The following is a 13,725-nucleotide window of genomic DNA, read 5'->3' as shown; positions in this document are numbered from 1 at the left end:
GCTTTATCTGTTCTTGTGTCTGTTAGATTGTGGGGTAGAGATTGTCCTTTCATTTGCATTTGTACACCACCTAGCACAACGGGGCCCTGATCTTGACTGGAACCTTTGGGCACCACCAAAATAGAAATGATTAATAATAATTAATGTCTGTGGTGGGATGACCTGGGGACCCTAAGGCTGCAGGTTTGGTAGAATTGTCTAACATGGCCCTGACATCAATCTATACTTTGTTTTCTTCATACAAAGTATACTGAACTTGGAGACCTGGTACCCTGCAGCATTGCCCCCACTCCCAGAAACCCCCAAGAACTCCAGACAGTAATACAATGCTGACCTAGTTAGCATTATGCTACCCACCCTGAGAGAAGAAGTGGTTCAAGGACAGCAGCCAGGGGGAGCCCATGGGAGGATGACTCATTTGAGAACTTTGTTGCCTTGGTGACTTAGGAAGGCCAGGAAGCTTTGTGGCTGCACACAGGGCCGGCTCCAGGCACCAGGCAACCAAGCACATGCTTGGGGCGGCACCTGGTAAGGGGTGGCCAATCTTGGGGTAGCGGGGGCGGCGCGGAATTCTGCGGGGGGGGGGGCGGGGGCGCTCCGGCAGCACGGCGCTCGGCGGGGGGGGCGGGCTCCGGTGGCTCGGCGCTCGGTGGGGGGCGCTCCAGCGGCACGGCGCTCGGCGGGCGGGGCGGGCTCCGGCGGCGCGGCGCTCGGCGGGGGGCGCTCCGGCGGCGTGGCGCGCAGCGCTCGGGGGGGGTTCCGGCGGCGCTCGGCGGGGGGGGCGGCGCGGCGCTGGGGGGGGGATTCCGGCGGCGTGGCGCTCAGCGGGGGGGGCTCGGGGGGGTGGCGCTTTTTTTTGCTGCTTGGGGCAGCAAAAAAGTTACAGCCGGCCCTGGCTGCACAAAGCCTCTGGGGATCTCCTGAAAAATTTGCACAGATCTCAGAAGTTTTTTCAGATTTAGGGGGCTGATTTACACGTTCTGAGGTGGAAACTGTGTGGGGGGGGGAAGAATGGAGCTGTCGGTCTCCTATGTGGGTGTTTTCTGCATAAGGGATTATCTGACCCAAAGTACTTAGGCACAAGTGCCTAACTACCTAAGGATCCAGGCCTGACATCCTAGACCAAGTTAATTATCCATGTCTTCATTTTACTTCCATTGGCTCCCACAGCAATGTTTCTTCCTTGTTCCTTAATGGCTTTGTCAATGCAGTTGCCTAAGGTCAAGGAGGTGTACTATCTTTCCCTGGAGACAGCTCAATGCCTAGGACTGGTCAGAAAGGACACTTAATAGTAACTGCAGGGTAGCTGTAGCCAAGTCAGTGTTGTTGCTCAGAACACTTGTCTCTCTCACCAACAAAAGTTGGTCCAATAAAGATATTACCTCACCTCCCTTGTCTCACTTCAAGGTAATTCAATAAAACATTCCAATAGGTTAGTTGCTCTTTCACTTGTGTGTGTGAAAGGCAGGATTTTCCCAACTTTTTGACTAAACCAAGTGTTTGGATTAAGCTATAGTGCAAGGCAGATCAACCATGATAATACTGCAAATGCAAAATCAAAAATTATAGATATTGTTGAAAATATTAGGATCTTTTAGTAACACCTCCTTCCTCTGCAATGTAGCTATCTCTGGGCCTTCTTACCCCACAGCCTTAGTATATATAGCTCTGCCCCCTTCCTTCAGGCGTCAGCCCTCACATTTATTACCTCCTCTCTCCGCTCAGCATCCACATTCTTCTATCACATCCCCTGCCCATCCCAGCTTTCTTAATCAGCCAGCAGGTTACTCTCTACATGCACATGTCTGGTTTGATTTCCCTCTCAATAACCTGCCTATTGAAGCTGCTAGGCAGGAGATGCCCAGGTTATGTGGGACAGGAAGTAGAAATGCCCTGTATTTTCACTCATCAAGTGGGTGGGAAAAGTTATCAAATGTTACCCCATAAATATTGGAACAGGACTCTGGTTTTACCTGTGTGTTTTTGTTCCTTGACTCTACTGTTGACACTGATTGTGTTCTCAGGCAGCGTGCTGATAGCGTGCTGCTTTTAATGGGAGTAAACTGTAGAAGTCCCCTTATTTTAAACTGAGCTGGCTAAGCCATTGTTTTCAACCCAGGCTGGTATATGTTCATGTAGGCTGGGGGAGGTGTACTGGAGATAGAGTTCTTGTTTAGGTTTGTGGGTGTGTATTTGTCAGGAATGACATAACTTCTGTGTATGAGTTCCTCATCTGTAGACTGGGGATAATAATACTTAATTTCCTACCTTGCAAGGATATTGTGAGGACAAATTAATAAACATTTGCATGGAGGGTTGAAGAAGAAATGTACTACATTAGGGCTAACTGTCATTATTTAATATCAGAGAGACAAGGTGAATATTTAATATTGTTGTGGGGGATGTTGTATTTGTTTCGATTTTAGTGTTTGACGTGTGGCACGGGGGTGGCTGTGTTTCTGCAGTAGTGTGTGTGTGTTACAAGTGTTTGTGGAGCATGGTGGGCAGGGAGAGGGGTTGTTTGTAGGGGGAAAGGAGAGAAGGTGAACAGTGAATTTTTAACCTTTCAGTCTTCTGACTTTCAAATATTCCTAGCTGAAGAGAAGGGAAAGAGAGTGAAAAAGAGAGACGAATCATAGGGTAATTGAATGGAAAAGAATAATATAGGATAAGGATTATGAGTTAAAAGAACAAAAACATAAAAACTACAATGGAAAAGGACAAAGAGGAGAATGAGGGGAGAAAAGAAACAAAACTTGAGACTCCAGCTGGTAGGGACAGCAGCAGCCAAAGCTGGAGCCTCTGGACATTCATAGAACTTTCTACAGTTTTGACTGGACTTTCACTTCTCTGTGCTTAGCTATTTGCTCCAACCCTCCCCCTCCAACACAGTCTCTTCACCTCAGTGTCACTCCTCTTATCTTCTCTCCTCAGAGCCCCTCTCCCTCCTTGACCCTGGCAGGCCAATCTGGGGGGGGCACTTCACTCAGCATGCCCCCCCCCAGGCATCCCCTGACTAGTCTGTGAAGCATTCCAAGCATACTATTCTGTGTTTGTTCTGAATTGTTTTGTAAGGTGCTTGCTCATTCATATTGGGGTAATCCTTTGGGGGCAGGGAGCTGTTCTTTATCTGGCACAGCTATTGTATAACTTTGCGTGAACCTAAAGCGATAAAAAAAGATTAAAATTATAAAGGTCATCTCAAGTGCACCATTTACTTACCTTTGAAGCAGAAGTAAGTGGAGGTGAATAGGGAAGGGCAGATCAGGTATCACCAAACATGGGTGAGAGAGGCAGGGAATCAGCTGTGTCCAACTTATTCACCAGGGTAATGTCTACGAACGTTACCTGGAGCTGGGCAAATAAATAAACCCACACAAATGAGCCATATTCCAGTCAGTTGAATCAAACCCCAGCACTGCACATTCACCCGGAGTAGCCTTGTGACATTGTCACTATCTTTTATTGGACCAGCTTTTGTTGCTAAGAGAGACAAGCTTTCAGCTCTCACCAACAGAAGTTGGTCCAATACAAGCTATTACCTCACCCACCTTGTTTCTCTAATATCCTGGAACCAACAGGGCTACAACTACATATATCCATTGTGTCACTGTATCAGTCCAGAAACTGTTCTGTGCTCTGAGAGCCCGTTGCTGGAGCCCATCCATTTTCTGTCCTAATTTGTTGTTTAGCGTTGATATACAGTTGATATAGTATTTAAAAAGCTGGTGCCTTCCATTCTAGAGGCACTCGCATTGCATTGCTGGGTGAAAGGATCCCTATGCATCCCTTAGCAGGGCTGCTGTGCGATTAACATTCATGATGTGCTGTTAGTTCCTTGGATGTAAGGTGCTACTGAAGTGTAAAGTGTTAGGTCACTAGTTCTGATCCTTCCCAGACCCCGCTGATGGCTTGTTCAGTTGCCTGCGCTAAATAAGTTGTGCAGACTGAGTGCAATTGCCAAAGAGATAGGAGCCTACATCATAAAAACCACCATAACATTCTGCACTAACTGGCCTTCTTGTTGGCAGCCTCAACAGAGTGGCCATCGAGCCATGAAGGCTGAATTCTAGCCTCACCCTAGAAATGACCCTGAATGGTCAGAGAAAAAAGTATTACGGAGGAGTGGTGGGGCCTGTCATAGGGTAAGCTGGCCCTTTAAGAGTGTTGGGTGCTCAGCCTCACCAGGTGTAGCTACCTCCCGAGGAGAAGGAAATGAGGGGGAGTCACATGACAAGGAGGCGCATGTGACTAAACCAGGCCTGCTGGGAGATAAAATAGGGTTACCATATGTCCGGATTTTCCCAGACATGTCCGGCTTTTTGGGACTCAAATCCCCGTCCGGGGGGAAATCCCAAAAAGCCGAACATGTCCGGGAAAATCCGGCGCCACTGGGTGCTGGGCCGGGGGCCGGGCCGGGGGCCGGCGGTGCCGGGCCGGGGGCCGGGCCGGGGGCCGGGCCGGGGGCCGGGCCGGGGGCCGGCGGTGCGCTGGGCCGGGGGCCGGGGCCGGCAGTGCTGGGCCGGGGCCGCGCTGGGCTGCGGGCTGGGGCCGGGCCGGGGTCCGGCGATGCTGGCCTGGGGGTGCTCGGCCGGGGGCTGGCCCGGGGCCAGCACCCCAGGGCCCGAGCCGAGCCAGGCTGGAGACGCTGGGGCCGGGGCCGGCCGCCGGAGGGGGCCAGACTGGGCCGCGCCTCCTCCCCCCACCCACCCCCAGCTTGCCTGCTGCCTGCTTCCTGCTTCAGGCTTCCCGCGAATCAAATGTTCGCGGGAAGCAGGGGAGGGGGTGGAGTTGGGGCGGGGACTTTGGGGAAGGGGTGGAGTTGGGGTGGGGCGGGGCCCCGTGGAGTGTCCTCTTTTTGGACACTCAAAATATGGTAACCCTAGATAAAAGGAAAGGTGGTGGATGTTCTAGAGAGAGACTTTAGGAAGGGTGGGAGAATTAGGGTGACCAGACGTCCCGATAAAATCGGGACTGTCCCGATTTTTAGGCGTTTGTCCCGCGTCCCAACCGATGTTTGGTCAGGACGCAATTTGTCCCGATATTTCGCACTCCTGTTTTTGTTTTGTTTCGTTCCGCTGGTTCAATGCTCCTTTCCTTTTTCTTCAGGCATTGTGGATGTCATGGGCAGAGAGAGAGAGAGAGAGAGAGGGGAAAGAGAGGTTTGGGGTCCTGTTACCCTTTCTTATAGCAATTCTCTTCTTTGAGAATCATCTCCAGCTGAGGTTCAGAGACAGCAAGTCTGTTTCCCAAGATGTAAATTTCTCACTCAGACCCTTCTTCCTGCTGAAGAATGACCTTTTAATCAGGTGATAGTCTATTTGATTATGCTGACACCTGGCTGAGGTGCTGGCTAGAATTTAGTTTCTGGGGAACTGGTTTGAAACGGTTTCCCTAGACTTTGTATGGGAGGTTAAGACCTATTCCATGTTGCCACACATATTTTACCAAGACAATAATGTTCAACAGGCTGTTTTCAAATGATACCTCACAAGGCATACTTTGTACAAAATGTATCGTGGTCTTGTAAAGAAAGGATGAACATAAGGGTATGGACTGCCACACTTTTGCCTAACAGGAGGAGAGCAAAGGGATATTTGTGAATTTGTGGTAGATTACGATATTGAGCATTATACTTGGGTCCCCAGGGAGGGATGCAATGGGGCCATTTTTATACCACAAAAATTGATATTCCAAAAATAAGACATCACACTAACAGGTTTCCTTAGTCCATTTCTGAAATTAAGGGGTTTTCTACTTGCTGTCACTCAGAATGACCTCATTATGTTACTTGTCTTATTGTAGAACATAGATTCCCTCTTGTGCTAAACACTGTACGTATGCCTAGCAAGAGACAGTGCCTGCTCAGACGAGCTTGCAGTCTAAGACAAGGCAGTAGGGTGACCAGATGTCCCGATTTTATAGGGACAGTCCTGATTTTTAGGTCTTTTTCTTATATAGGCTCCTATTATCCTCCACCCCGTCCTGATTTTTCACACTTGCCATCTGGTCACCCTAGGGAGAATTGATGGGAAGGAGTAAGTGAGGTGATCAAGCTGTATACATAAGAAGAGGTCCTGAGAAGGGAAGATAAGGCAAATTGGGTAATAGGGCAGATAGCCCAATTGTTGAGAATCCCACGGTTGGGAACACACAGAAGATAGTGGTTTCCCTCATACTATTACCTTGTGAGGTGATGCAGCCATCCCTGTCAACAGGGGGAAGATAGTGCTGATTGGAGCCCAGGATGGTTGGAAGCTGAACTCAGGAGAAGGGCTACAGACTGTTGTGGGACAAGACAAAGTCTGAGAGGAAGGGCTATATCTGCTAAGAGTCTGGGGTGGGACAGTTGTTTTTTGTGATTAAGACTTTGATTAACTCCAGGAGAAGTGGACTCCAAGCCTTTGGTGGAGGGCTAAGTCACCTCTGCAACCCAGCAATGCTAGGAGCAGCTGGTGGTTCCCCAGGTCAGAGGGGAAACTGAGGCAATGGATGGGCCTGAAGTCAGACTGGGTAAGTTCCTGCTACAGATCCCAAGTATGTGTTAAATGGCTACTGTACCTGTTCTGTGTGGAGGGGCAGTCTCCACTGGCTGTCAGTTTGGGATCTGTCACCAGCCCCAAAAATGAAAATCATGAGGAATAAGCTGTCTGATGTAACCATGAAGAAAGAACTCTCCCTGGGAAAAATTCTTCTTGTTGGACCAGTTTGTCAGTGTTAATGGTCACAGTTAAGATGCTTAGATACCACTGAGTTTGGCACAATTTGGTTCAATCTCTTAATTTGATGCATATTTGAACTCCACCAGCTGAAAAGCTTGGTCACTTTTTAAGACATATCACTTTCTTTAAAGAAAGACAACCAACAAATCTGTATTAGTTGACATGCAAAGAGAATTTCTGCACAAACAATCACAGGATGAACAGGATACTCCCAAAGTCTCTCAAGTCCATCAGCCCAGAACTCCAAAGGGATTTTGGTTTTCAAAGAGCTCATAACCAGACCTTTCCACCAGTGCTGACCTGGGCTTAAACTGTCATAAGCCATAACCCACGTTGGGGTTTTATGGTCTCATGAGATCTTGGATGCTAAGCAGGGTTGGGTTGGGTTAGAGTTTTGCTTTTTGTGTATGGAACCATAACACGGGCATAAGGTAAGATGTTCTGGCCACTGAGATCCCACCGTGCTAGCCATGGTGTCTTGTCCAAATTCTAATGACATTTTATTTACTTAAAAATTCCCTTGCAGTTTCTACTGCGGGAGGTTATCCTGCAACCTATCTACCGTTGCTATGTACTGTTAAACAGCTGCTGTATTTCCATGCACATATGGCTGCCTTAAGTGATAGCTGAGTGATCCTGATCCTATAGCATTGTATTCCTGTGATGCAGCTTGACACTCATGAAAGGCGCAACCATCTAAATTAATAAACAGTATTAGCTGTAACCCTTAAGGCCCTATCCCGTGGTTGTGGAGTCTCTGAAACAGGCTTACAGAAAAACTTTAAAACTGTTGCTGCCTTTTCTGTTTGTTTGTTTGTTTGTTACTCAGGCATGACCTGCACCAACTCCCTAAGGTTTCTATTCCAGTCTTAGCAGGGGTCCATAGTCTTCTCAGCTGGAGTGAGCAGTGCCTTTGATATGGTGATTGCCCTCATATAAATTGGCCAGCTGATTTCTCGTCTTTCAGAATTCCTCTTTGGCACTTTCCCTTTCAAACTAAACAGGTATCTCATGGGCAAAGTCTCTTGACACTGGTCCAATAAACCTGGTATGCCTCACAAAGCTGAAATACACCCCCTTGGCCTCATCTAGATGACAGATAAACAGGTTTTATGCTGATGACTCACAAATCTACCTCTCCACCCACTTGGTCTCTGGCCAAGCCTGTATTTCAGCCTGTCTCTCCAATATGGCCTCTTGAATGGGTCTTTTTTTCTTTCCTTAGAAAACATCCCTACATCTGGTATTCTTGATATCACCACCCTCCGGTCAATTGTCTAGGGTTGTAACCTAAAGCGCACTTTTGACCCTTTCTCCCCACACATCCAGGCCATGTCATATTCTTACTATTTCTTCCTCTGACATTTTGAGGCTCTGACATTTCCTCGCTATCCTGAAAACCAACTTCCACATGTGCCCTGATAATCTCCTGACTTGATTTCTGCAGCTTTGTTCACTCCGGCATCCCCATTGCTCCTCCTTCAGTCCATCCATTAAACATGGTTGCTAAAATTATCTCCCTCACTTAAGTCTGACCCCATCACTTCTCTCTTAGAGTACCTCCACTAGACTACCTCCCCTTATCCATCACATAAACATTGGACTTCTGGTCCTTGCCTTTGGGGTCCTACATAACTCCACCCAGGCTTATACCTTCAACCTACTCTGAGTGAATCAGTGCAGCCCCTTCTACTCCACTAGTGGTGCCCCATTCATCCCCTCTTCCCACTCCCTATGAATGGAATGCCTCCACAACTCCTATTGCCCCAGATTCTATCCTCCCTACAATCAAATCTCTCCTAAAGATTGAGTTTTTCAACAGTCAACAACTATATACATATCCCATCAAATAGCATGTATACAAGTAATTACATGATAACAGTCCTCTCTTCCCCTACCCACCCACTGGTTTTGGCTTTCTCTTGTCTCCATTTAGACTGTAAGCACTTCAGGGAGGGATTATCCTTAATTTGTTGGTCAAGAACCTAGCACACTTTGTTACATTTAAATCCCTGTAGTCTCTGACCATCTTCCAAATGTTTTTACAATCATCCTCTCAGCAGCAAGTAAAGCAGGAAAATATTCTGATTTTACAGGTGGGGAACTGAGGTACAAAGAGATTAGGCCCAGATTTTCAGTGCAGCAATGCCCTAATGGATCTAGGAGCCTAAATATCAATTTAAAGTGATTTAGGCACTTAAGGACCTAAATCCCATCAGCTGTCCATGGAATTTAGGCTTCTAAATGCCTAATCCCTTTAAAGATAAGCTTTAGATGCCTAAATTAGTTAGTTGCAACATTGAGCACAGCAATGCCTAAATATCTTTTAAAAATTTGGGCCTAAGTGACTTGCTCAAGGTCACCCAGGATGTCTGTGGCAGAGCTGGGAATTGACATAACTCCTAAATCCTTGTCCAATGCCTCAGGACAGATCCATTCTTCTACTGCATATCTGGGAGCAGCCAAACAAATGAGCAGGAGGCCCTGCTTCAGCCTTGTTCTCTGCTGGGGACTCTTGCAACTATTTGCTCTCTAATTGTGTTCCTGTTTAACCACAGAATGGGCAACAGCATTTCAGCCTCAGTTCCAAATGATGCACTTACCTTCCCGCTATCTTAGATGAGGTTCTCCTCTCTATCCCTACTGCTCGGGAGGAGGGAGAGAGAAGCCTCATTTTTAATTGGGCTAAAAAGACTGCAAATCCAAGCAGAGCTACAAGAACTGCCTCCGAATTTTTCTTGGGAGAACTCTTGTGGGTGGTTTGCTACTTAGCTACATGGTAGGCAGGGCCTATTTACTATTGCCCTATATTTGGGAAGCTCCTCCCAGCCAAGCCAGGGTTTAGTTCTGGTTTATATTCCTGGTCTGGTTCCAAAATGTTATTTTCCCCCCAGGTCAATAAACTAACCTTACAAGACACATTGCCTCTAAGTGAAATCCTCCCCCAGTTCCCATTATATTGCTTTAAATCTCCTTCAAACACCTCCCACATAGAGTCTTGTTACTCAGGCTTAATTGCTTCACTTTTCTGCAGTGTAATGCAGGTTATGTATTCAATAAAGATATGACACCTTATATTTAACATTAATTGTAACTGTGTTTGCCCATAGCATATATCTCCCTTGCCAGTCCCTCCTGTGTAATTTCAGTCCCTAAATAGCCTATCTCATGATATATTCTTAGATAAATTTCCCAGTAGTTTTTCCTTGTAGCAATTTATGTCACAAGTTCTTGTTATAAGACTTTGAGTGCCTGGCTCTATCTATATAATCCTCATTTGCTGCCTTCTCTTTTTTAAATATCTAGTTTCTCTCCTGCCAAAAGCAATGATAATCAGTGCCCAAGCTGAAACTTTGGGTAGAGATTAAGTGAATTTTTAGAAGAAAACTGGATGACTCAAGGGATTAGGGATGCGGTATGGAAATTTTCATCTCTAGGGAGCCCAGCTCTTCAAGTTATTACCATATGTCAGCAGCTCCCTAGGCTGAGTTTTGGGAATGGAGAGATTCAGGTCAATTCCCAGTAAGTGAGCAGGTGCCTACATCACTATAGTTATTAAACACTCCCCTTGTTGGTAGTCTTAGAGATCCCAGGGGCTGAATGGGCAATAGAAATTGCTCTTCCTTTTCAATGTGCTCTCCAGGGCAGGGCTGGGGTCCAAAGGCTAGATCAAGAGAAGCTTACATATGCAACTGACAACACTATACTTGTCCTGAGAATAAGGATTTCAATTTGCCAAGCCAGCATGAGATTCACTACAGTCATGGGATCAGCAGGTTGCATTATAGTTGTATCCAAGTTCAGGGCAAACCGGCAGAGCTAGGGAGGAGAGTCTTAAACAAGGTGGTTTGGGGGTGAAGAAGCACCCACCTTCACCACCCTCCCTCCAGCATCCTGGAGAGCTCTAGGAAGCAGAAGGTTAGTTGTGTGACAATATGGCTTCTGCAGCAGCCTGGAAGATTTTGAACTGGAGGAAGAAGTGCTGTCAAAAGCTTTCTGCCTGCCACACTGCACAGCCCCAGGGAGAAAAATCTGACTGCTGAGTTAGAGAATTGCTTCAGCTGAGTCACAGCCACCTCTGTCCACATGCTCTTTTGCCTTCATAGCCCTGGAGGGAAACAGAGCTTTCCACTCCCTCCCTCAGCTGCTGCTGCCATGCAAAGAAAAAATGGGTAGGGGAGTCTTTTGTGCAGGAAACAGAAAAGGACCCCATTATAAGACACACACATACCCCAAGCCCATTTCCTCAGTTGTTTCCAAAGTGGGGTATTCCCATGCAAGGATCAGAACACAGTAAGGCATCCTGCTCTTTCCCTCAGCTGCTCCAAGCCCCCCACAAACTTTCCTCTCCAGTCCTGGAGGGTTCACCCTCTATGTCTATCCTGCAGTCATAGGGTACAATAGCAGCCCAAGCAGACACACGTGAGCTCGCTATACTAAATTTAGCTTGGTTAGTGGAACAGAGAAGCTGTGCCAAGATGAGTTTCAGTGCGGGATGTATAAATCTGCCTGGAACCCTGGATAATTACTTGTGGGGCTTGCTCACACTGCTATGGCTTCACTATTCCAGGACCTGAGCTAGCCCAGGTATGTCAGCTCCAACTGCAATCACACTGTCAGTGCAATATAGGTATATGTGACAGGAGAGGGGAGTTGGGCTCTGTGTCCCTTTCATTCAATCCTTAGCCTTTTTTGTTGGCTGCTTCACTTTACAACAGCAAAGGTTCTTTTCATGATGTGGACATTCAACCTACTAGCAACTGGACTGAAAAGCCAAAAAGTCAGTGCTCATAATTTAGTTGGCCCAAGTTTGTTGGGGGTGGGGGGATGGAATGTTGGAAGGTCTCCCCTCCCCTTTTTTTCCATGACCACAAAGCCTACTTTACCTTAAATTATCCCCCACACAATATAATCTTTTACTGTGATAGCTGATGGCTAAAGTTTTTATCACAGTGAAGTGGAAATCTTTAGCACTTCTAATATTTAAGAACTGGATAGTAGAAAAAGTGGCTTTAAAAACCAAGTAAAGCAGGATATATAAACTATTATAAGATGAAATTGTGATTCTACTGTTGCTTTCATGTGGGAACCTTAACTAAATATAGAGGATTAGCTTGTGCAGTAACAAATGAATAGAGATTTTTATTTAGCCACATGAAAAATGGTAGATTTGGTGGCAGACTGGTAGAGAAAAAGAAAATAAAAACCTGCAGTGAAATTAACTCTAAAAAAAGGAATGTGAGCAGCAGAAGAGTGCTTCTCTACAGTGCTATTTCAAAATGTTAAGTGATTTCATGCTAGCAAAAGGTACCAACTTCCAGCCTGGAATAATAAACTCCTCTATTTACCTACGGCGAAGGCACAGCACAGGCAGAGTAAGCAGCCCCTCCCCAACCTGGGATTTTCAAGCTGTCTCACCTCCATCATAATGGACCATTTCTGGGGGACAGGAGAGGGAGTTCAGCCTCCGTTGCCCCAGTCATGCAGATGCTGAACTTCAGGCATACAAGTCATCCCATGGACTTTAATGGGACTAATCATCTGTGTTAACTGTCTGCATAAGGAGCCCATGATTGTTTCACTGTTACCTTGTCCTCACCCTTATTTGTTTGTCCATCTCCACCTGTTGTTTCCCATCTGGGTTGTCAGGTCTTTGGAGAAAGAGACTCTTTAGTGTATATGTGTACAGTGCACAGCACAATAGGGCCCTGATCCTGATTAGGGCCCCTAGATGCTGCCACGTATCAAATAAGAAAAAAAATCTGAACAAATTTAATATTATCACTGTCAGTCCAGTCCTTACTATCTCTTCTGATACTACTAGTAAAATGCACAATGCAGATGATGGTTTTCAAACTTGATTTAATGGGAGGCAGTATGGCCTAGCGGCAGAGCACTGAGCTGGGAATAGAACCCAGGTTTCCTGCCACCAGCCCACTGAGTGACCTTGAGCATGTCACTGTCCCTTGCTGTGCCTCCATTTCCCCATCTCCAAACTGGGGGCAATAAGACCCACTTCCTTTATAAAGCATTTTGAGGTCTACTGATGAAAAGTGCTATTATAAGAGCTAGGTATTAATTTAAAGAAAGCTCACAGAAGCGAATGCACAGTTTAGCTAAAAATACACACATCCCACTTTAGTAGTAGTAATAAGCATTTAATACATGACAGAGCTATAGATGAATTGCATTTATTAGGAGCTTTGACTGCCTCAGCTGCACTCTGCCCCAATCTATCAGACCTTTAATATTCAACTTCTCTGAGCAGCTTTCAAACAGCCATTATATTTTTGAAGAAAAAATTAATAAAACCTGCCAGATAAATATTTATTGACTTTCTCAAGGGTGGAATTTCTCTCCCAAAATTAAACTGGTCTATGGCCCAGGATGGGCAATTTTCAGTCCAGGAGTAACTTTAGTAGCAGGCTAATTGGTTGAAACTATAATAAGGAACAGAGTCATTAGACACATAGATGAACACAATATGCTGTGGAAGAGTCAACACAGCTTTTGTAAAGGGAAATAATGCCTCATCAATTTATTAGAATTCTTTGAGGTGGTCAATAACTATGTTGATAAGGGTGATCCAGTGGATATAGTGTCAAAGACTTTCCGAAAGTCCAAGTACAAGGTCCAACACCAAAGGCTCTTAAGCAAAGTAAGCAGCCATGGGATAAGAGGGAAGGGTCTCTCATGGATCAATAACTGGTTATAAGGCAGAAAACAAAGGGTAGGAATAAAAGGTCAGTTTTCACAGTGGAGAGAGGTATAGCGGGGTCTCCCAGGCATCTGTACTGGGATCACTGCGGTTCAACATATTCATCAATGATCTGGAAAAAGGGGTAAACAGTGAGGTAGCAAAGTTTACAGATGATACAAAATTACTCAGTCTAAATAAGTCCAAAGCAGACCGCAAAGAGTTACAAAGGGATCTCATAAAACTGAATGACTGGGCAACAAACTGTCAGACGAAATTCAATATTGATAAATGCAAAGTAAGGCA

The sequence above is a fragment of the Emys orbicularis genome, chromosome 1 (genome assembly GCF_028017835.1).
Source record: "Emys orbicularis isolate rEmyOrb1 chromosome 1, rEmyOrb1.hap1, whole genome shotgun sequence".
Lineage (NCBI taxonomy): Eukaryota > Metazoa > Chordata > Testudines > Emydidae > Emys > Emys orbicularis.
This window is presented reverse-complemented; position numbering follows the sequence as displayed.